General features: G+C 38.5%; 1 long non-coding RNA gene across 1 annotated transcript; it reads left to right on the top strand.

The window, feature by feature from the left end:
* The first annotated feature begins 14,422 nt into the window (after positions 1-14,422).
* LOC114791320 (uncharacterized) lies at positions 14,423-23,127 on the top strand. The gene is made up of 3 exons (XR_003749973.1): positions 14,423-14,549; positions 22,793-22,851; positions 22,954-23,127. It is a non-coding gene; the product is annotated as an uncharacterized LOC114791320 (long non-coding RNA).
* Positions 23,128-23,402: the final 275 nt, after the last annotated feature.

Raw genomic sequence — 23,402 nt, forward strand, 5'->3', positions numbered from 1 at the left:
GTACAAATGGCGGCGCAAAATTCAGAGCTGGAACGCTTAAGAGCGCAGAAGGAAGTAAAAGCAGCTCGAGCCAGGTGGGAAGCATATGATAGAGAGTTATCACTAGTGGGGGATGAACAGTCAATAAAAGGTGAACCAGTTAGCCCAAACTTCACCCCCCAAACAGCCCACACCAGAACTCCCCTTCATTCCTGTGCAAACAGCTCACTCGGATGTCTCTGAGCTAGCACAAGCAGTGCAAGACAGCATAAAAATGAACAAACTTCCCACACCAGAACCAACAGTGTTTAGTGGTGATCCAATAAACTTCATAGAGTAGAAATCCACATTCATGTCCCTGATTGAACGAAAGGGTCTCTCAGCGGTAAAGATAAACTGTAGTATTTAAAAAGATATTTAACTGGGTCAGCTCGCAAATGTCTTGAAAGAAGTTTCTTCAGAAACGATGAAGAGGCATACAAGATGCTTGAGATAAACTAAACCAAAGATACGGTCAACCATTCATGATATAAAAGGCATTTAGAGAGAAGCTAGCGAATTGGCCAAAGGTGCAGTCCAGAGACGCTGATGGATTAAGGAACCTTGCAGATTTCATAAATGCATGCAAGCTTGCTATGCCGCACGTAAAGGGATTACAAATACTCAACGACTGCGAAGAAAATCAAAGATTTTTGCACAAACTACCGGACTGGATAAATGCAAGATGGAATAGACGGGTAACAAAAACTTTAATGGAGGGTGGTGAGTTTCCAAGTTTCTGTGATTTTGCTTCCTTCCTCTCATTAGAAGCGGAAGTTGCTTGCAACCCAGTCACCTCCATTCATGCACTTCGCCGCACTGAAACAAATATTGATATATACTGATAAATATTGAAATATTGAGTACAAGGGTAATCAGTGGGAAAAAAGCAGGTTGTATTTAACACAAATGCAACTGTACAAAGTGACAAACGGACAATAACAAAAACACCTATCAGTTCTCCATGCATGTTGTGCCAGGACGCACATCAGATTCACAAGTGCCCAGACTTCTTAAAGATGTCTCTAGAAAATAGAAAGAAATATGTGAGAGACAAAAAGCTTTGTTATGGCTGTCTGAAACAAGGACACAGTGGTAAGGACTGCAGATGCCGCCTCACTTGCGAAACCTGCACAAAGAGACATCCTGTGTGTCTTCATGATGAAAACTACAGTAATGCTTTGCAAAGACAAACACGTGTGAGTACGGAGAATGCAAATCAAGGTAACTCACCTGAAACTGCAACAGCCATGTCACTTAATGTTGCCAGATCAGAACAGACCGTCAGCACCTCAATGATAGTCTTTACTTTACTTTACTTTATTTAGCAGACGCATTTATCCAAAGCGACTTACAATAGGAAGACACCAGCAATTCGATTTCTATAGAATATTGAGTTTACAAACTAAGAGCCCTGATAAGGCTCAACTTGTCAGCGAAGAACATGCTCAGAGATTGATAAGTGCTAGGGTTATAACATTTTTGTATTGTTTTGTGCAATGTGTACGCATGTGTGTGTGTAAGTGTTAAATTTGACAGTATTACTTTTTGAACAAGAGGGTTTTCACCTGCTTCTTAAAAGTGGTGATAGTCTTGGCTAGTCTTGTGGAGGAGGGAAGGTTGTTCCACCAGCCAGGGACAACATAGTCCCAGTATGGCTGTCAACCACCTAAAATTGGACTATGCATTATTAGACACTCAGAGCGATGCTGTCTTTGTGGATCAGGATGTAACGCAGGAGTCATTTACTGCCTATTGTAGATGAGATCCCTTCACTCCTCAGTTGTGAAGTGGGTCTCCTTATAGGTTATACCTGTCCCAGGGCTCTTGCACCTAAACAAATAATCTTAGGAAAAGATGGTGAGCCCTATGCTATTCGCACGGACTTAGGATGGAGCATAGTAGGCAACGCAGCACTTTGCAATGAAACGGATATAGACAGCAGCCTCTGCCACAGAGTCACAGTTAAAGAAATCCCTCACTCCACTCCAACCCTAACCCAATGTCATGACCAACTCAATACAGAAAATCATTCTTGAAATGACAAATTTAGAAGGCAGGCGTGTTTTGGGGGAGAAGTGCATACATGCATATTTGGGAGTCCTCATCCTGGCTGGGGTCTACAAATCAAAGGATGAATCAACAGCCAGTCTGTGGGATGCAGAGACAAGCAGGGCTATATTTCGTGCCACAATGTCTCTGGAGACTTTTTACATTTTCTCCAGAGTAATCCGATTCGATAATCGAGAGACAAGGACTGTCAGAGGGGAGAGAGACAAGCTGGCAGCTGTTAGGACAGTGTGGGACAAGTGGGTAGAGCAACTTCCTCTACTCTATAACCCAGGCCCTAATGTCACTGTGGATGAAAGGCTAGTGGCATTCAGAGGTCGCTGCCCTTTTAGGCAATATATGCCTTCCAAACCAGCCAAATATGGCATAAAAATCTGGGCAGCATGTGATGCAAACACCAGCTATGCATTAAACATGCATAAAAATATCAATGTCATGTAAAACTTTTGTTTTATATGTAGGTATTTCCAACATACATTTAAAAAGTTTAAAAATGCAGTTTTTATGAAAAACAGTGAATTATCCTCAGTGAACCATGATCTGTGAGAGGTAAAAAAAAACACGATTACACCAAATATTGATTGAAATGGTTAGTAATGGAGTTAATAATGAAATATAAACGATGTTTATAGGGATTTTTTGGTTTCTGACACTTTTGGATAAGTAAACATGTCCCGGGTCAAATTGACCCAGGAACATTATTGGTGTTCCTAAGAAACGAAACATAACAGGAGGGTTAATGGAGGGTTAGTGCAACTGAGGTAGGTCTAACAACTTACCAAATGTTTAAACTACATGTTAAACAATAGACACTTGTAAACAACCTTAAAATAAACTAAATCTGATTACAAATATCAAGTTTCTGTTGTAAGAGTGCAACTGGGGTAGATCTGGTGCAGAAGACAACCTACTAAATGTAAAACTGCTTGTAAACTACATGTTTAGCTTCTAAAACAAATTGAGATAAACAGAGGAAGTGGACAATATTAAAGTAACAACCTACCAAATGTTAAACCACATGTTAACAACATACACTTGTAAAAAACCTTAGAATAAAAAAATACAATCTGATTGCAAAAAGTTTTGTTGTAGAAGTGCAACTGAGGTAGATTTGGTGCAGAAGACAACATACCAATATAAAAGCTACATTTTCTACACATACGCTTACAAAACTACTTAGCAGGAACTAGGTGATGTCTGGCTCATCTGAATCCTCCACCTGGAATGCACAAAGAGTGTCCAACTGTAAAACATGTCTAGTAATGAATTACATCATCAGAATTTTTGGTTAACTATCACTTTAATATAGTATCATACTTAACCAGGTAGGCCTTTTCAGTTTACACTGAATTGGGCCCAAATTTAAAAACTAGAACAAGAACATGCATAGAGAATTTGCAACAGAAGAGAAAAAAAGTTGAATATATGTTGTTATGGTAATTTGATAATGAAGCTAAGATTAAAAAAAAAACCCTGATAAGCACTAAAGCTGATCCTGTTTGGTGAGTGCACCGAGTACTTTACATCCATTGCCATTATTTGCAAGACGGCAAATCAAAATAATAAAAATAAAATAAATATAAAATAAAATAAATAAAGCTCCTTCAAAAAGAAATGTTAAAAATATAATTTATAGGAAATAAAAACAATAAAAAATAAGTCAAAACACAAAAAATAATACATACCTGATTTCAAAACCAAGTATTTGTTGCATGAAATATGCAACAGAGATAGATTGTAAAAAATGTAAATGTAAACATTTAAATGCTTTAAACTACACAATGTTTCATTGTGTAAAGTGCAACTGAGGTAGGTCTAACAACTTTCCAAATGTTTAAACTACATGTTAAACAATAGACACTTGTAAACAACCTTAAAATAAACTAAATCTGATTACAAATATCAAGTTTCTGTTGTAAGAGTGCAACTGGGGTAGATCTGGTGCAGAAGACAACCTACTAAATGTAAAACTGCTGTAAACTACATGTTTAGCTTATAAAACAAATTGAGATAAACAGAGGAAGTGACAATATTAAAGTAACAACCTACCAAATGTTTAAACTACATGTTTAACAACATACACTTGTAAAAAAACCTTAGAATAAAAAAATACAATCTGATTGCAAAAAGTTTTTGTTGTAGAAGTGCAACTGAGGTAGATTTGGTGCAGAAGACAACATACCAAATATAAAAACTACATTTTCTACAACATACGCTTACAAAACTACTTAGCAGGAACTAGGTGATGTCTGGCTCATCTGAATCCTCCACCTGGAATGCACAAAGAGTGTCCAACTGTAAACATGTCTAGTAATGAATTACATCATCAGATCATTTTTGGTTAACTATCACTTTAATATAGTATCATACTTAACCAGGTAGGCCTTTTCAGTTTACACTGAATTGGCCCAAATTTAAAAACTAGACAAGAACATGCATAGAGAATTTGCAACAGTAGAGAAAAAAAGTTGAATATATGTTGTTATGGTAATTTGTTAATGAAGCTAAGATTAAAAAAACCCTGATAAGCACAAAAACTGATCCTGTTTGGTGAGTGCACCGAGTACTTACATTCCATGTCTTAAAAAAACTGTGGGTCATCTTCACGTAAGTACACTGCTAGGGCACGAAGAACCACAGTGCGCTTTATGTTGATATCATGCATATCCTTGAAAGACAAGCAAAAATAACAATGAACAAACAAGCAAAGTTATTCTGGGTTCAATACTAGAGTTGTACAGTCTTTAACTCACCTCACGATCATAAATCCTGAGGATGTCATGCAGCAACTCCGAGACCTTGCCAGTATGTGACGCTTTTTGCCTGTACAAGGCAAATAGTCGTGGTGTATGCCTGTCCAATTCGGCATAGAAGTGGTTTCGAAGACTGGTGTTGTGATGCGATGAAACTCTGCACAAACCTACAAAATCATAAATACACAAAATGTATAAATGACATCAAAACAGCCTCAGAGAAACATACAATGCAATCATCTTGATAGAAAGATTAATCTTTGAAAGATTAAGTAGTAGCCAATTCACACATTCAATAAATTTCAACAAATGCCAAATGCTAATAAACAGCAACAAACTCCAATAGTTCAAGTCTCACTGACAACTAGTTTGTTAGTGTTTGTATACCTGCGACTCAATCTGAAGTGCTGGCCATTTCACCAGGAAGTCTTTCAACAATGGGTTTTCTTGTACGATCTCTTGGCGACGAAGGGAAAATGTCATCTGCATTAGATTATCTATCCACCACAGGTTTTTCTCACTCTTCTCAACTTCGTGTAGAATGTCTAATCTCATTTCTTCCAAACTGGCCTGGTTTTGTCCCTTTGGAAAGTTTGGAAGGGCCTGTGTTGACCGACACCTCCAGGCATCCAGATCCAGTTGCTAACTTGATCTGTACAAAATTAGATAAATATTCAATGCAGAGTTACGTGTGAAGCTGTTAAAAATATCTAAAGTAAACGAAAAAAGGATACTTACCACATTCACAGACTCTGCATCCACTTTAGCCTACAAGGCCAAAAATATGTAAATGTTAATGCCAGCTTGCCGGTGTCTCTACCATCCCTAGTTTTCACAACTCTTATTATTAACTATTTTCCAATGTATTGCTAACTTTGTGTCATTATCCTTAACGTAATGGATAAAAGTTAGTAGTACTGTTCGGGTTTACAGTGCACGTTCCACTTCTCCCCCCTTTCTCCTCTCATCCGTGGTGCACTCCCTACCTTATTTCCACCGAATGGAGGTGATCCACAGCAACAACATCATGGTTACCGGGCAGGGTGAAGTGAAAATCGGTGAGTATTGCCCTGGTCCTCCCAACTCCAATAAATTGGAGTGTAATGTTCTCTCAGTTCTTTCTACAGGTGACTTGGGAGCAGCAGTCAGCTTCAGCGACATACACAGATGAAGCGAGCTCTCTGGTGTTCTCCACAGGTGAGTCCTTTTCCAGACCTCATGTGTATATATGTTTGTGATTTGTATAGGATGGCCCGGAGGTGATTCGTTTTCGGTTAAATCGTTTTTCTGCCATCCTTTCTAAGAAAACCATGCAGACGGTCATTCCCGCGGACCAGGAGGAGGAGGAGGAGAGGCAGATTGGGGACTGAGAGCCACTCACCAGAACAACATGGGGTGGCATTTGGCCTGCTGACTAAAACGAACAGGTAATGCCCTGTCATGTCCTGCCCCAAACTCTTTCTGCTGTGATGTTTCTGATCAGGTCTGATTTTGTTTCTGGCTGTGTGTTGCAGATGTTCACCTCTTCTGTCTACGGTCCTGTTTCTTTTGCATCAGTTTGCTGAGTGCATACTCGGTGCGTCCCACCACTGGCACAAGAAGAAAGCCGTAAACAAGGTGAGAGCTGAAACTGTTCTGGATTGTAATTAGCCTTCATGTTGAAATATTTTGCTGAGGACATTGAAGCAATAGAAATATGTCGAGATGTTGATGTGAAATTTGTCTGTGTTTAGGACATCCTGGATAAGCTTTGCTGTCAACGTGGGTTTGTGGAAACAGATGACCTACAATGGGTCATTTTACAATTTAATTTAACATGAATGGTATTTCCAGATATGTTGTTGCTTAAAACACATAATGAAAAAGGAACATGTAAAATATTTAAAAAAATGAACATGTTTTTTTTATTTTTTAATGTTCAGATTGCCTGCAATAGTTTGCAACAAGTGGTTCCATCAGGGATGCGTCAACTCTCCAGCAGTGGACAAAGAATAGCAATGCGTTGTGTGCATATTTTATTTTTATTTCATTGTGTTGAAATGCCCTTTTTTATACTTTTATTTATATTTTTGCTGTATGTTCAATTGATTTTATTAAAACTGTACATAGTTCCATGTTGACCTTTTTATTAAATTATTTGAATTAAATTGCTTTTGCCTAATTAATTACTGTAGCATAAATTGTTTTACTTATTATATGTATGTGCAAATTATATTTGACCCATATTACATGTTTGATTTAAATATTAAAATGTAATAGATCTGACAATTATTTAGCATTTTTTTTCATTGTTATAAAACACATAACTTTATCTGGCATAAAATATTTGTATGTGTTTTATTTGAAACTGCAATAAATTGTCCTTCCACTGTTACACACTGACTGGTTATTGTGTTTTGAATGTGGCTCTGTTAAAGAGGAGGAGGGGAATTTATTGTTTATTCAGGGGAGTTTCTTCTTCTGCAGTTTTTTTTCAAGTCACCTTGAAGTGATGTTCACAATTACAATTCACAACAGCATATGTGAAGACAATATAATTAATTTTTCATGCTCAAGAGACTAAAATTACGCATGGAACGATGTAAACATTCAACTTTATAAGACCAAGATGAAACAGGAGAAGGATCTGTTCCCAGTGTTGATATATACACTACTCACAATAAGATAGGGATATTGTGAGAGACTTAGTGGATGTCATTTATACGATGTTTGTTTCACTTTTGGACATTTTTGGGATAGGGAGGCAATTATGTTGGTTTGATAGACAAACACATTTTGTGTTTTCCACGTAATGGTCTCATTGTGTAGAGGTGTGCCTTATATTGGGGCCAATACCAAGAGACAACCTTTCTCAACGTGGCATCAAATTCAACATTCTGTGGTCATAAAAAGCTGGTATTGTCAGTAATTCATTCAAACAGCCATAAAACCACAACGTCACTTAATGGATGAGAGGCATCACCAGGCAGTCAGATGTTGCTCGTGAACTTTATGTGTCTCAAAGTGTCATCAGCAGACTTGCATCAAGACACAGAACTACTGGCAGAGATCATGACAGACCCAGCAGCGGAGCCCCACAAGTGGCAGACTGGAATAATGACCATTACCTAAGGACCTACATACTCAGACATCATTATGCAACTGCCACACAGCTGCAGGCCCGTTTATGAGATGCGGGGTTACTAGGCTTTCCAGACAAACCATTCGCAACCACTGCACCGCTTTGGCTTGAATGCCAGACGACCGTTTGCAGGAGACTCCACTGACACCAAGACGCTGCAGTGAACATTGCAGTGGACACAAGGCCATGTGGTCTGAACAATGCAGCAGTGGTCTACCCGTCCTGTTCACTGATTAGTGTCGTGTCAGCGTTGCTGGAGAATGCGAGGTGAGCGATACACTGAGGTCAAGCGACGAGGAGCAACAATCTGGGCAGGCATCACCAGTCAGCGCAAAACCGATTTGGGTTATTGTACTTGGCTCAGTCACTGCACATTCTTACCTCAGACACATCATAGAACCCACCATCATCCCCCAATTCTGCCCAACTTTCTATTAATGGATGATAATGCTCCACCACATCGTGGCAGAATTCAGGCAGTTGGAGTGCCTCATATGGTATGGCCATCAATGTCACCTGACCTGAACCCCATAGAGCACGTCTGGGACCAGTTGAAGCAGAGACTGAATGATCGTACCCCACCCACACGTGACCCGGCAGAACTGTGTTTAGCTCTTGCGGAAGAGTGGAACGCATTGCCTCAGAAACACATCATGAGGCTAGTGAGGAGCATGAGACATCGTCATCAGCTGTCATTGTCTATTTTTCACCAATGGAATCAATGTTGCGTGCAGGCCACTAGTTGTGCACCTTTGTGCATTCTTTGTTTTCTGTTTGTCTGGCAGTCCACTCTGTCCTATGAGGGATGATTTCAGCACTTTATCAGCCACATTGCCTAAAATACTGCAGATTCAAATATAGCAGGTATGAATTTCTGCCTGTCGTTATATGCATGCCCCAATAATTCTATAATTTTATAATTAAACTGAGTTATAAACTTGTCTATTATTGTACTCTGAATAATAATTGAGATGCATATCTCAGATGGTACAAAATTTTACCAGCAGACATTTTGTACTGTTTGACAGAATGAACTGTGCAGTGTAACACATTCATTGTAAAGACCAAAAAAGTAAGATTTACATTAATGCAATGTTACCCGCTCATATTTTGATAACCCCTTTGTGAGCGGAAGTACGGTAACGGAACTGAGCTGGATGTAAGACAGAAGGCGTGAAGTAAAGCAGGAAAGGCTCAGTGGCAACGCAGAGAAAAGGACAACCGAAAGAGTTAAAAGCAACAAATCTAGCATCAGTTGATAAGGGAACAAGGTTTGTAACTATGACTAAAGTATATTTGAGCAACCAGTAATGTTTGTGAGAAAAGACTTGATTAGTTATGCTAAGGGAAAGAAATATACTAACGTAAGGTGCTATGCATGACGAGGGATGTGATCATAATTATTGGTATCTGCTCTTGCTTAGGCTCATACGTTGGTTGATGACACGGACGGCTTCAATAAATCATCATTTGACCATCAGTTCTGGCCTTCTCAATATTGACTGAATGCTACAGTAAGAGCTTGACCGCTGCCTCCCGCTGCACTACGTGGTTTAAGGTAATACCCGCGACGTCCAGCAGTTGGTCAGAAGACAAAATGGATCAAAAGGGGCTCAAATGGAAGACGTACAAGCTGCATCACTAAGTCAAACGGTCACAAATGAACACATTGCAAGTTCACAACAAGACATTAAAGATCCAATCACATGCAAAGAACAAATGTGAAGTGAGCTTCAAGATAAAGCTTAAACCATGTCCGACTTAACCAAGATGTTTCTGAAAGAGTTAAAGTACAAACTGAAAGGATGATAACATACCGAAAGGAAGAATTAAGCCAAAAAGAAAGGAGACTAACAACAATGAACAATGGAAAATGCAAGTATGAGAAACAGAGAAAAGCTAAGGACAGATATCACAGACAAAGAGATGTCAGAACTTGCAGGACATATAGAACAAAGGAGAGACAATATATTGATGTTCTTTTCAGAAATAAGAATCCAAACGGCACCACATCTGACATAAGGAGAAAGATTGATGCATGTGAAAAAGTAACTCATGAAGTTTTAGAATAATTCTGGAGAGAATAAGTAGAGTTGAATAGAGATTTTGATGCAGAGTGTGAAAGAACTCGTGTATGTGGACTTTTACAGCATGACTATGCCATGTTCCATATATGGCTCGACCGCGGCATCAAACCACAGCCACGATCCTCAGCTTCACAGCTGACCGCAAAGCGAGCCGAAGCAGCAGCAGAAACTATCAGCAAAAGAGGCAGAATATGAGGTTGTATTAGAAGAACAAAGACAAAGAGAAAGGATAAAGGCTCTAGAGAAGGAGCACAAAGTACAAATGGCGGCGCAAAATTCAGAGCTGGAACGCTTAAGAGCGTAGAAGGAAGTAAAAGCAGCTCGAGCCAGGTGAGAAGCATATGATAGAGAGTTATCACAGGCGGGGGATGAACAGTTAATAAAAGGTGAACCAGTTAGCCCAAACTTCACCCCCCAAACAGCCACACCAGCACTCCCCTTCATTCCTGTGCAAACAGCTCACTCGGATGTCTCTGAGCTAGCACAAGCAAGTGCAAGACAGCATAAAAATGAACAAACTTCCCACACCAGAACCAACAGTGTTTAGTGGTGATCCAATAAACTTCTATAGCGGAAATCCACATTCATGTCCCTGATTGAACGAAAGGGTATCTCAGCGGTAAAGATAAACTGTAGTATTTAAAAAGATATTTAACTGGGTCGGCTCGCAAATGTCTTGAAGGAACTTTCTTCAGAAACGATGAAGAGGCATACAAAGATGCTTGAGATAAACTAAACCAAGATACGGTCAACCATTCATGATATAAAAGGCATTTAGAGAGAAGCTAGCGAATTGGCCAAAGGTGCAGTCCAGAGACGCTGATGGATTAAGGAACCTTGCAGATTTCATAAATGCATGCAAGCTTGCTATGCCGCACGTAAAGGGATTACATTTACATTTACATTTACAGGCATTTATCAGACGCCCTTATCCAGAGCGACATACAATCAGTATTACAGGGACAGTCTCAAAGGAAGCATGTGAATTGTGCACAAAGGGTGGATTAAGGTTACACAAGTTTGTGTCCAACAACATCAACGTTCTGTATAGTATTCCGACCTCAGAGGTTAGGTCTCTGCTACAGGACTTGACATTTAATGAAGCACAGACTGAAAGAGCACTTGGCATTTACTGGAATATGGAGGAAGATTGCTTCACATTCAACATCACACTAACGGACCAACCACCAACCCGGCGTGGCATCCTATCCACAGTTGCAGCAATATACGATCCCCTTGGATTCATAGCTCCTTACGTGCTCAACGACAAAGGAATCCTCCAAGAAATGTGCTGCCAAGGAACGAAGTGGGATGACCCGATACCAGAGCATCTCAGGCCACGGTGGGAGCGCTGGAACGGAGATCTTCACAATCTGAGAAAATTACAAATGTGGTGGAGATGTGGTGAAACGAGAATTACATCACTTTTCTGACGCAAGCACTACAGGATATGGACAATGTTCTTATCTCAGACTCTTAAACAAAAACAAGGAAGTTCATTGTACCTTCATTATGGGCAAAGCACCTGTCTCACCCACAAAATCACCACAATCCCAAGGCTGGAACTTACCGCAGCCACAGTGTCAGTCACCGTGAGCAACATGCTGAGAGAGGAACTACTTTACGACAATGTCGAAGAGTTCTTTTGGACTGACTCTAAAGTCACTCTAGGATACCTAAATAATGAGGCGAGGCGTTTTCATACATTTGTTGCTAATAGAGTACAGAAAATCCGCAACAATACCCCACCACAACAATGGTTTTATGTGCCTACTGCCAAAAACCCAGCAGACATGGCTTCCAGGGGCATGTCTGTAAATGAACTACTCTCATCCAATTGGCTTACTGGCCCTAAATTCCTATGGGAAAGAGAAATACAACACCCACCAAAGGAAACTATTGAACTCCTAGTAGGAGACCCAGAAGTGAAAAAGGTGCAGACACTAAGTACACAAACTGCTGAACATGCAAGCCTTAGTGACCGCCTCAGAAAGTTCTCATCCTGGTCCCGAGCAGTCAGTGCAGTAGCACGTCTCAGACGATACCTGCTTAAAGACAAATCAAACACGATCACCACTGTGACAGAAAGACAAAATGCAGAAACTGTCATTATCAAAGATTTACAAAGACAAGTATATCAAAATGAAATAGATACACTAAACAAAGGCAAACAACTATCAAAGAACAACAAAATACACAACTTGGATGTTTTCTTGGACAAAGATATTGTGCTTAAGGTGGGAGGAAGACTACGGCATTCATCCCTCCCAAATTTCATTCGAAACATCCAACCATCATTCCCAGAGAACATCACATCACAAAACTGATAATTGCCCAATGCCACGAAAGGGTCAGTCATCAAGGAAAAGGCTTCACGATGAATGAGATATGATCCAGTGGGTATTGGATTCCAAGGTTAAGCCAAAAGGTTGCATCCTATATTCGCCAGTGTGTTTTTTGTCGTAGACAAAGGAGACCTGTGGAAGGACAAAAAATGAGAGATCTACCCGCAGATGAGAATTGAACACTCTCCACCCTTCACATACTGTGGTATGGACGTTTTTTGGGGCCGTTCCTGACCAAACAAGCATGGAAAGAACACAAAAGGTCCGACCTCCTTTTCACATGCTTCTATTCACATGAAAAGTTAGAGGATCTGTCAACAGACACTTTTATAAATGGACTCGTTCATTGCCATAAGAGGCTCAGTCAGACAAATAAATGTGATCAGGGTACCAACTTCATAGGTTCCAAAAATGAGCTGAACACAGTACGAAGTGAAATGGACACTGACAGACTGACAACCTTCCTTGCAGAAAAACAATGTGACTTCATCCTAAACACACCTCATGCTAGTCACGCAGGTGGAGTATGGGAACGATGGTACCTTCAAACATTATGATCAGACAAAAATGGAACACCCCTAAAGGGAACATGCAAATAGGCGACATAGTAATGGACAAGATGAAATGCAACCCTGATCCCAGGTGGAAGCTTGGCCGAATCTTGGACACTGTAGAAGATACAGATGGACAGAAGTTAGTTCGGCTGCTGGAAGATAGTGGAATGTAAATTCCTGATGCTTGAGTATATGGACATATCTCAAGTTACAGTGTTAGCATGTTTACTATGTTATTCTTGTTGTGACAAAGTTTTTTTAATTATTTGTGTTTCATATGTTCAACAGAAAATAATTTGATGGGAGTGTAAAGACCAAAAAAGTAAGATTTACATTAATGTAATGTTACCCCGCTCATATTTTGATAACCCCTTTGTGAGCGGAAGTACGGTAACGGTACTGAGCTTGATGTAAGACACAAGGCGCGAAGTAAAGCAGGAAAGGCTCAGTGGCAACGCAGAGAAAAGGACAACCGAAGAGTTAAAAGCAACAAATCTAGCATCAGTTGATAAGGGAACAAGGTTCGTAACTATGACTAAAGTATATTTGAGCAATGTTTGTAAGAAAGACTTGATTAGTTATGCTAAGGGAAGAAATATACTAACGTAAGGTGCTATGCATGACAAGGTATGTGATCGTAATTATTGGTATCTGCTCTTGCTTAGCTCTTACATTGGTTGATGACCACGGACGGCTTCAATAAATCATCATTTTGACCATCAGTTCTGGCCTTCTCAATATGGACTTATTTATTTATTTATTTATTTATTTTAAATACCAAAAGTTTGCTCAAAACTAAAGTGGCAATTTGGTTATTGTACATGGCTCAGTCACTGCACTTTCTTACCTCAAGAGACATCATAGAACCCATCATCATTCATCTCATACATTATTAGTAATATCAAAGGGAACTTTTAATTATTTCATTAAAATTCAGAGCAAATAGGAAAAGCATTTATGTAAATAACAATGTCCCTAACTTATTGTGCGTAGTGTATATATTTCCGTCATGACCTCAGCGCCTGTTTTTTCTAATTTAAAAGTTCTGATTTAAAAATCGGTGTGTATTGCCCTGGTGCCCCGGTGTAATGTTCTCTCATTTCTTTCTACAGGTGACTTGGGAGCAGCAGTCAGCTTCAGCGACATACACAGAAGAAGCGAGCTCTCTGGTGTTCTCCACCGGTGAGTCCTTTTCCAGACCTCATGTGTATATATGTTTGTGATTTGTATAGGATGCCCGGAGGTGATTCGTTTTCGGTTAAATCGTTTCTGCCATCCTTTCTAAGAAAAACCAGGCAGACGGTCATGCCCGCGGACCAGGAGGAGGAGGAGGAGAGGCAGATTGGGACTGAGAGCCACTCACCAGAACAACATGGGGTGGCATTTGGCCTGCTGACTAAAACGAACAGGTAATGCCCTGTCATGTCCTGCCCCAAACTCTTTCTGCTGTGATGTTTCTGATCATGTCTGATTTTGTTTCTGGCTGTGTGTTGCAGGATGTTCACCTCTTCTGGTCTACGGTCCTGTTTTCTTTGCATCAGTTTGCTGAGTGCATACTCGGTGCGTCCCACCACTGCACAAGAAGAAGAGCCGTAAACAAGGTGAGAGCTGAAACTGTTCTGGATTGTAATTAGCTTCATGTTGAAATATTTTGCTGAGGACATTGAAGCAATAGAAATATGTCGAGATGTTGATGTGAATTTGTCTGTGTTTAGACATCCTGAATAAGCTTTGCTGTCAACGTGGGTTTGCAGAAAACAGATGACCTACAATGGGTAATTATATTAAATTTAACATGAATGGTATTTCCAGATATGTTGTTGCTTAAAACACATAATGAAAAAGGAACATGTAAACATTTAAAAAATGAACATGTTTTTTTTGCAATAGTTTGCAACAAGTGGTTCCAGCAGGGATGCGTCAACTCTCCAGCAGTGGACAAAGAATAGCAATGTCTTGTGTGCATTGTCTAAAGTGTTTTCATTATTTTATTTTTATTTCATTCTGTTGAAACGCCCCTTTTTACTTTAATTTTTGTTGTATGTTCAATTGATCTTATTAAAACTGTACATAGTTCCATGTTGACTTTTCATTAAATTATTTGAATTAAATTGCTTTTGCCTAATTAATTACTGTAGCATAAATTGTTTTACTTATTATATGTATGTGCGAATTATATTTGACCCATATTACATGTTTGATTTAAATATTAAAATGTAATAAATCTGACAATTATTTAGCATCTTTTTCATTGTAATAAAACACATAACTTTATCTGGCATAAAATGTTTTTATGTGTTTTATTTGAAACTGCAATAAATTGTCCTTCCACTGTTACACACTGACTGGTTATTGTGTTTGAATGTGGCTCTGTTAAAGAGGAGGAGGGGAATTTATTGTTTATTCAGGGAGTTTCTTCTGCAGTTTTTTTTCAAGTCACCTTGAAGTGATGTTCACAATTACAATTCACAACAGCATATGTGAAGACAATATAATTCATTTTTCATGCTCAAGAGAGTACAATTACACATGGAACGATGTAAACATTCAACTTTAAAAGACCAAGATGAAACAGGAGAATGATCTGTTCCCAGTGTTGATATATACACTACTCACAATAAGTTAGGGATATTGTGAGAGACTTTTATACGGATGTCATTTATACGATGTTTGTTTCACTTTTGGACATTTTTGGGATAGGGGAGGCAATTATGTTGATAGACAAACACATTTTGTGTTTTCCATGTAATGGTCTCATTGTGTACAGGTGTGCCTGACAGACCCAGCAGTGGAGCCCCACAAGTGACAGACTGGAATGATGACCATTACCTAAGGACCTACATACTCAGACATCATCATGCAACTGCCACACAGCTGCAGGCCCGTTTATGAGATGCGGGGTTACTAGGCTTTCCAGACAAACCATTCGCAACCCACTGCACCGCTTTGGCTTGAATGCCAGACGACCGTTGCAGGAGACTCCACTGACACCAAGACGCTGCAGTGAACATTTGCAGTGGACACAAGGCCATGTGGTCTGAACAATGCAGCAGTGGTCCACCGTCCTGTTCACTGATTAGTGTCGTGTCAGCGTTGCTGGAGAATGCGAGGTGAGCGATACACTGAGGTCAAGCGACGAGGAGCAACAATCTGGGCAGGCATCACCAGTCAGCGCAAAACCGATTTGGTTATTGTACATGGCTCAGTCCCTGCACATTCTTACCTCAGAGACATCATAGAACCCATCAACATCCCCAATTCTGCCCAACTTTCTATTAATGGATGATAATGCTCCACCACATCGTGGCAGAATTCAGGCAGTTGGAGTGCCTCATATGGTATGGCCATCAATGTCACCTGACCTGAACCCCATAGAGCACGTCTGGGACCAGTTGAAGCAGAGACTGAATGATCGTACCCCACCCCCACGTGACCCGGCAGAACTGCGTTTAGCTCTTGTGGGAAGAGTGGAACGCATTGCCCTCAGAAACACATCATGAGGCTAGTGAGGAGCATGAGACAATCGTCATCAAGCTGTCATTGTCTATTTTTCACCAATGGAATCAATGTTGCGTGCAGGCCACTAGTTGTGCACCTTTGTGTCATTCTTTGTTTTCTGTTTGTCTGGCAGTCCACTCTGTCCTATGAGGGATGATTTCAGCACTTTATCAGCCACATTGCCTAAAATACTGCAGATGCAAATCTAGCAGGTATGAATTTCTGCTTGTCGTTATATGCATACCCCATATTCTGTATTTTTATAATGAAACTGAGTTATAAACTTGTCAATTATTGTACTCTGAATAATAATTCAGGGGGGGATGCATATCTCAGATGGTACAAAATTTTACCCACAGACATTTTGGAGTGTTTGACAGAATGAACTGTGCAGTGTAACACATTCATAATTGTGCATAATACGGCTGGGACATCAGCATGGTTTATTAATAATTTTATTTTTAAATACCAAAAGTTTGTTCAAAACTAGGTGACAATTTGATTATTGTACATGGCTCAGCCTCTGCACATTCTTACCTCAGAGAAATCATAGAACCCATCATAATTCATCTCATACATTATTAGTAATATCAAAGGGAACTTTTAATTCTTTCATTAAAATTCAGATCAAATAGGAAAAGCATTCATGAAATAACAATGTCCCTAATTTATTGTGCGTAGTGTATATATGACCTCAGCGCCTGGTTTTATTAAACTGCTGTCATGACAAAACTGTGTCAGCAGAGGGCGCAAAAGCACAAGTTCTAATTTAAAAGTTGAGTAAAAAGTGGCCTGAGGATGCTAGATGGACAATCATTTGATTAAAAACAACACCGCCAACGTGTTTCAGACGTGTCGGGTTACCATGACAACTGTCAATAAAACACAGCGTCCTGATTGGCCGAGGAGCTCTTGTTTTAAAATAGACGTGCTAGAAACAGTTAGTTACTTGCAAACTACTTGACTGCTTGCGGCTGCGTGCTTTCAAGACCCCAAAAGCGATTTTCAGCGATTATCACGACTTTTTCAACTCTACTGCTACTTTCTATATTTAATTGTTGATTTTATTGACCCCGTTAGATTCTCTGAATTTGTTGTTGAGAATTATTGTAGTGTTTTTGTGTATTAAACGCTTGGACTTTTTCAGCACCATGAGCGCTCGGCCCCGAGACGAATTCGGGCTCCACCGGGCTGAAGAGCCCTGGAGGCCGAGAAGGATGATGGGCGACGCGCGGCCTGGTTAGTGGAACGCGGCGGCTGCTGCTCCACCTCCGCACGGCGCTGAACAAGATCACCGAGCGCAGCTTCCACCGGCAGGTGGAGAAGGTGGCGGCGCTCAACATCTCCACCAAGGAGCACCAAGGTGCTCAACAAGGCCGGTCACGGAGCCCGCCTTCTCCGGCCTCTACTGCAGCGGCTCCGCGTCCCTGGAGAGGTCTCGCGTGGAGCGCTACCTCCGGGACGTGGAGGAGGTCGCGGGGCCGAGGAGGAGGAGGAGGAGGACCTCCCGATAAGTTAAGTGTACTCATTGTGTAAAGTGCAACTGAGGTAGGTCTAACAACTTACCAAATGTTTAAACTACATGTTAAACAATAGACACTTGTAAACAACCTTTTAATTAATATTAATAGTAGTAATCCTATCGAATCCTATAGTTTTAGCAGTTAATAGTAATAGTATTGTAGAATACACTCGGAGGCAGGTTAACTGGGGAGAAAAACGCCCCCAAAGCCAAAACACATCCGGTTCAACCTCGAAAGCAAACCTCTCGACAGACAGCAGAATTCCTTTACCACACTGTAAAACCCGATAAGTTAAGAGTACTCAAAACTTTTGTGGAAACTGATTACCTAAGATTTTTTTAAGTAAACATACTTTAAAATTACAATGACACTAAACTTAAATATTTTTCTTTCCTTTTTTATTTATTTTAAGTTCAGTGTACTTAAAACTGTACATATGATACACTAAAGTTATGTTTTCAATACTTATTGTTTTTAATTAATTACCACTTATATAAATAGTTTTATTCAAGAAATAAACTCATTTTGAATAACTCATAGCCTGACACATATTTGAGTTCAAAATACTAAAAATAAAGGTTGGAAAGTGTTAAAACAGTGATTACAATTTTTTGCAAGACGGCAAATCAAAATAAATAAAATAAAATAAATAAAGCTCCTTCAAAAAGAAATGTTAAAATTATAATTTATAGGAAATAAAAACATAAATGAATAAGTCAAAACACGAAAAATAATACATACCTGATTTCAAAACCAAGTATTTGTTGCATGAAATATGCAACAGAGATAGATTGTAAAAAATGTAAATGTAAACATTTAAATGCTTTAAACTGTACAATGTTTCATTGTGTAAAGTGCAACTGAGGTAGGTCTAACAACTTACCAAATGTTTAAACTACATGTTAAACAATAGACACTTGTAAACAACCTTAAATAAACTAAATCTGATTACAAATATCAAGTTTCTGTTGTAAGAGTGCAACTGGGGTAGATCTGGTGCAGAAGACAACCTACTAAATGTAAAACTGCTGTAAACTACATGTTTAGCTTATAAAACAAATTGAGATAACAGAGGAAGTGACAATATTAAAGTAACAACCTACCAAATGTTTAAACCACATGTTTAACAACATACACTTGTAAAAAACCTTAGAATAAAAAAATACAATCTGATTGCAAAAAGTTTTTGTTGTAGAAGTGCAACTGAGGTAGATTTGGTGCAGAAGACAACATACCAAATATAAAAGCTACATTTTCTACAACATACGCTTACAAAACTACTTAGCAGGAACTAGGTGATGTCTGGCTCATCTGAATCCTCCACCTGGAATGCACAAAGAGTGTCCAACTGTAAACATGTCTAGTAATGAATTACATCATCAGAATTTTTTGGTTAACTATCACTTTAATATAGTATCATACTTAACCAGGTAGGCCTTTTCAGTTTACACTGAATTGGCCCAAATTTAAAAACTAGACAAGAACATGCATAGAGAATTTGCAACAGTAGAGAAAAAAAGTTGAATATATGTTGTTATGGTAATTTGATAATGAAGCTAAGATTAAAAAAAAACCCTGATAAGCACTAAAACTGATCCTGTTTGGTGAGTGCACCGAGTACTTTACATCCATTGCCATTATTTTGCAAGACGGCAAATCAAAATAAATAAAATAAAATAAAATAAAATAAAATAAATAAAGCTCCTTCAAAAGAAATGTTAAAATGATAATTTATAGGAAATAAAAACAATAAATGAATAAGTCAAAACACAAAAAATAATACATACCTGATTTCAAAACCAAGTATTTGTTGCATGAAATATGCAACAGAGATAGATTGTAAAAAATGTAAATGTAAACATTTAAATGCTTTAAACTGTACAATGTTTCATTGTGTAAAGTGCAACTGAGGTAGGTCTAACAACTTACCAAATGTTTAAACTACATGTTAAACAATAGACACTTGTAAACAACCTTAAAATAAACTAAATCTGATTACAAATATCAAGTTTCTGTTGTAAGAGTGCAACTGGGGTAGATCTGGTGCAGAAGACAACCTACTAAATGTAAAACTGCTGTAAACTACATGTTTAGCTTATAAAACAAATTGAGATAAACAGAGGAAGTGACAATATTAAAGTAACAACCTACCAAATGTTTAAACCACATGTTTAACAACATACACTTGTAAAAAACCTTAGAATAAAAAAACACAATCTGATTGCAAAAAGTTTTTGTTGTAGAAGTGCAACTGAGGTAGATTTGGTGCAGAAGACAACATACCAAATATAAAAGCTACATTTTCTACAACATACACTTACAAAACTACTTAGCAGAAACTAGGTGATGTCTGGCTCATCTGAATCCTCCACCTGGAATGCACAAAGAGTGTCCAACTGTAAACATGTCTAGTAATGAATTACATCATCAGAATTTTTTGGTTAACTATCACTTTAATATAGTATCATACTTAACCAGGTAGGCCTTTTCAGTTTACACTGAATTGGCCCAAATTTAAAAACTAGACAAGAACATACATGGAGAATTTGCAACAGTAGAGAAAAAAAGTTGAATATATGTGGTTATGGTAATTTGTTAATGAAGCTAAGATTAAAAAAATCCTGATAAGCACAAAACTGATCCTGTTTGGTGAGTGCACCGAGTACTTTACATCCATTGCCATTATTTTGCAAGACGGCAAATCAAAATAAATAAAATAAATAAAGCTCCTTCAAAAAGAAATGTTAAAATGATAATTTATAGGAAATAAAACAATAAATGAATAAGTCAAAACACAAAAAATAATACATACCTGATTTCAAAACCAAGTATTTGTTGCATGAAATATGCAACAGAGATAGATTGTAAAAAATGTAAATGTAAACATTTAAATGCTTTAAACTGTACAATGTTTCATTGTGTAAAGTGCAACTGAGGTAGGTCTAACAACTTACCAAATGTTTAAACTACATGTTAAACAATAGACACTTGTAAACAACCTTAAAATAAACTAAATCTGATTACAAATATCAAGTTTCTGTTGTAAGAGTGCAACTGGGGTAGATCTGGTGCAGAAGACAACCTACTAAATGTAAAACTGCTGTAAACTACATGTTTAGCTTATAAAACAAATTGAGATAAACAGAGGAAGTGACAATATTAAAGTAACAACCTACCAAATGTTTAAACCACATGTTTAACAACATACACTTGTAAAAAACCTTAGAATAAAAAAATACAATCTGATTGCAAAAAGTTTTTGTTGTAGAAGTGCAACTGAGGTAGATTTGGTGCAGAAGACAACATACCAAATATAAAAACTACATTTTCTACAACATACGCTTACAAAACTACTTAGCAGGAACTAGGTGATGTCTGGCTCATCTGAATCCTCCACCTGGAATGCACAAAGAGTGTCCAACTGTAAACATGTCTAGTAATGAATTACATCATCAGATCATTTTTGGTTAACTATCACTTTAATATAGTATCATACTTAACCAGGTAGGCCTTTTCAGTTTACACTGAATTGGCCCAAATTTAAAAACTAGACAAGAACATACATGGAGAATTTGCAACAGTAGAGAAAAAAAGTTGAATATATGTGGTTATGGTAATTTGTTAATGAAGCTAAGATTAAAAAAAACCCTGATAATCACAAAAACTGATCCTGTTTGGTGAGTGCACCGAGTACTTACATTCCATGTCTTAAAAAACTGTGGGTCATCTTCACGTAAGTACACTGCTAGGGCACGAAGAACCAATTCAATGCAGGGTTACGTGTGAAGCTGTTAAAAATATCTAAAGTAAACGAAAAAAGGATACTTACCACATTCACAGACTCTGCATCCACTTTAGCCTACAAGGCCAAAAATATGTAAATGTTAATGCCAGCTTGCCGGTGTCTCGACCATCCCGAGTTTTCACAACTCTTATTATTAACTATTTTTCCAATGTATTGCTAACTTTGTGTCATTATCCTTAACGTAATGGATAAAAGTTAGTAGTACTGTTCGGGTTTACAGTGCACGTTCCACTTCTCCCCCCTTTCTCCTCTCATCCGTGGTGCACTCCCTACCTTATTTCCACCGAATGGAGGTGATCCACAGCAACAACATCATGGTTACCAGGCAGGGTGAAGTGAAAATCGGTGAGTATTGCCCTGGTCCTCCAACTCCAATAAATTGGAGTGTAATGTTCTCTCATTTCTTTCTACAGGTGACTTGGGAGCAGCAGTCAGCTTCAGCGACATACACAGATGAAGCGAGCTCTCTGGTGTTCTCCACCGGTGAGTCCTTTTCCAGACCTCATGTGTATATATGTTTGTGATTTGTATAGGATGGCCCGGAGGTGATTCGTTTTCGGTTAAAATCGTTTTCTGCCATCCTTTCTAAGAAACCATGCAGACGGTCATTCCCGCGGACCAGGAGGAGGAGGAGGAGAGGCAGATTGGGACTGAGAGCCACTCACCAGAACAACATGGGGTGGCATTTGGCCTGCTGACTAAAACGAACAGGTAATGCCCTGTCATGTCCTGCCCCAAACTCTTTCTGCTGTGATGTTTCTGATCAGGTCTGATTTTGTTTCTGGCTGTGTGTTGCAGGATGTTCACCTCTTCTGTCTACGGTCCTGTTTTCTTTTGCATCAGTTTGCTGAGTGCATACTCGGTGCGTCCCACCACTGGCACAAGAAGAAGAGCCGTAAACAAGGTGAGAGCTGAAACTGTTCTGGATTGTAATTAGCTTCATGTTGAAATATTTTGCTGAGGACATTGAAGCAATAGAAATATGTCGAGATGTTGATGTGAATTTGTCTGTGTTTAGACATCCTGAATAAGCTTTGCTGTCAATGTGGGTTTGTGGAAACAGATGACCTACAATGGGTAATTATATTAAATTTAACATGAATGGTATTTCCAGATATGTTGTTGCTTAAAACACATAATGAAAAAGGAACATGTTTTTTTTTCTTTTTTAATGTTCAGATTGCCTGCAATAGTTGCAACAAGTGGTTCCATCAGGGATGCGTCAACTCTCCAGCAGTGGACAAAGAATAGGAATGTGTTGTGTGCATTGTCTAAAGTGTTTTCATTATTTTATTTTTATTTCATTGTGTTGAAATGCCCTTTTTTATACTTTTATTTATATTTTTTGCTGTATGTTCAATTGATCTTTTTAAAACTGTACATAGTTCCATGTTGACTTTTTATTAAATTATTTGAATTAAATTGCTTTTGCCTAATTAATTACTGTAGCATAAATTGTTTTACTTATTATATGTATGTGCGAATTATATTTGACCCATATTACATGTTTGATTTAAATATTAAAATGTAATAGATCTGACAATTTTTTTCAAAACACATAACTTTATCTGGCATAAAATATTTGTATGTGTTTTATTTGAAACTGCAATAAATTGTCCTTCCACTGT

The sequence above is a fragment of the Denticeps clupeoides genome, chromosome 5 (genome assembly GCF_900700375.1).
Source record: "Denticeps clupeoides chromosome 5, fDenClu1.1, whole genome shotgun sequence".
NCBI classification, from domain to species: Eukaryota; Metazoa; Chordata; class Actinopteri; order Clupeiformes; family Denticipitidae; genus Denticeps; species Denticeps clupeoides.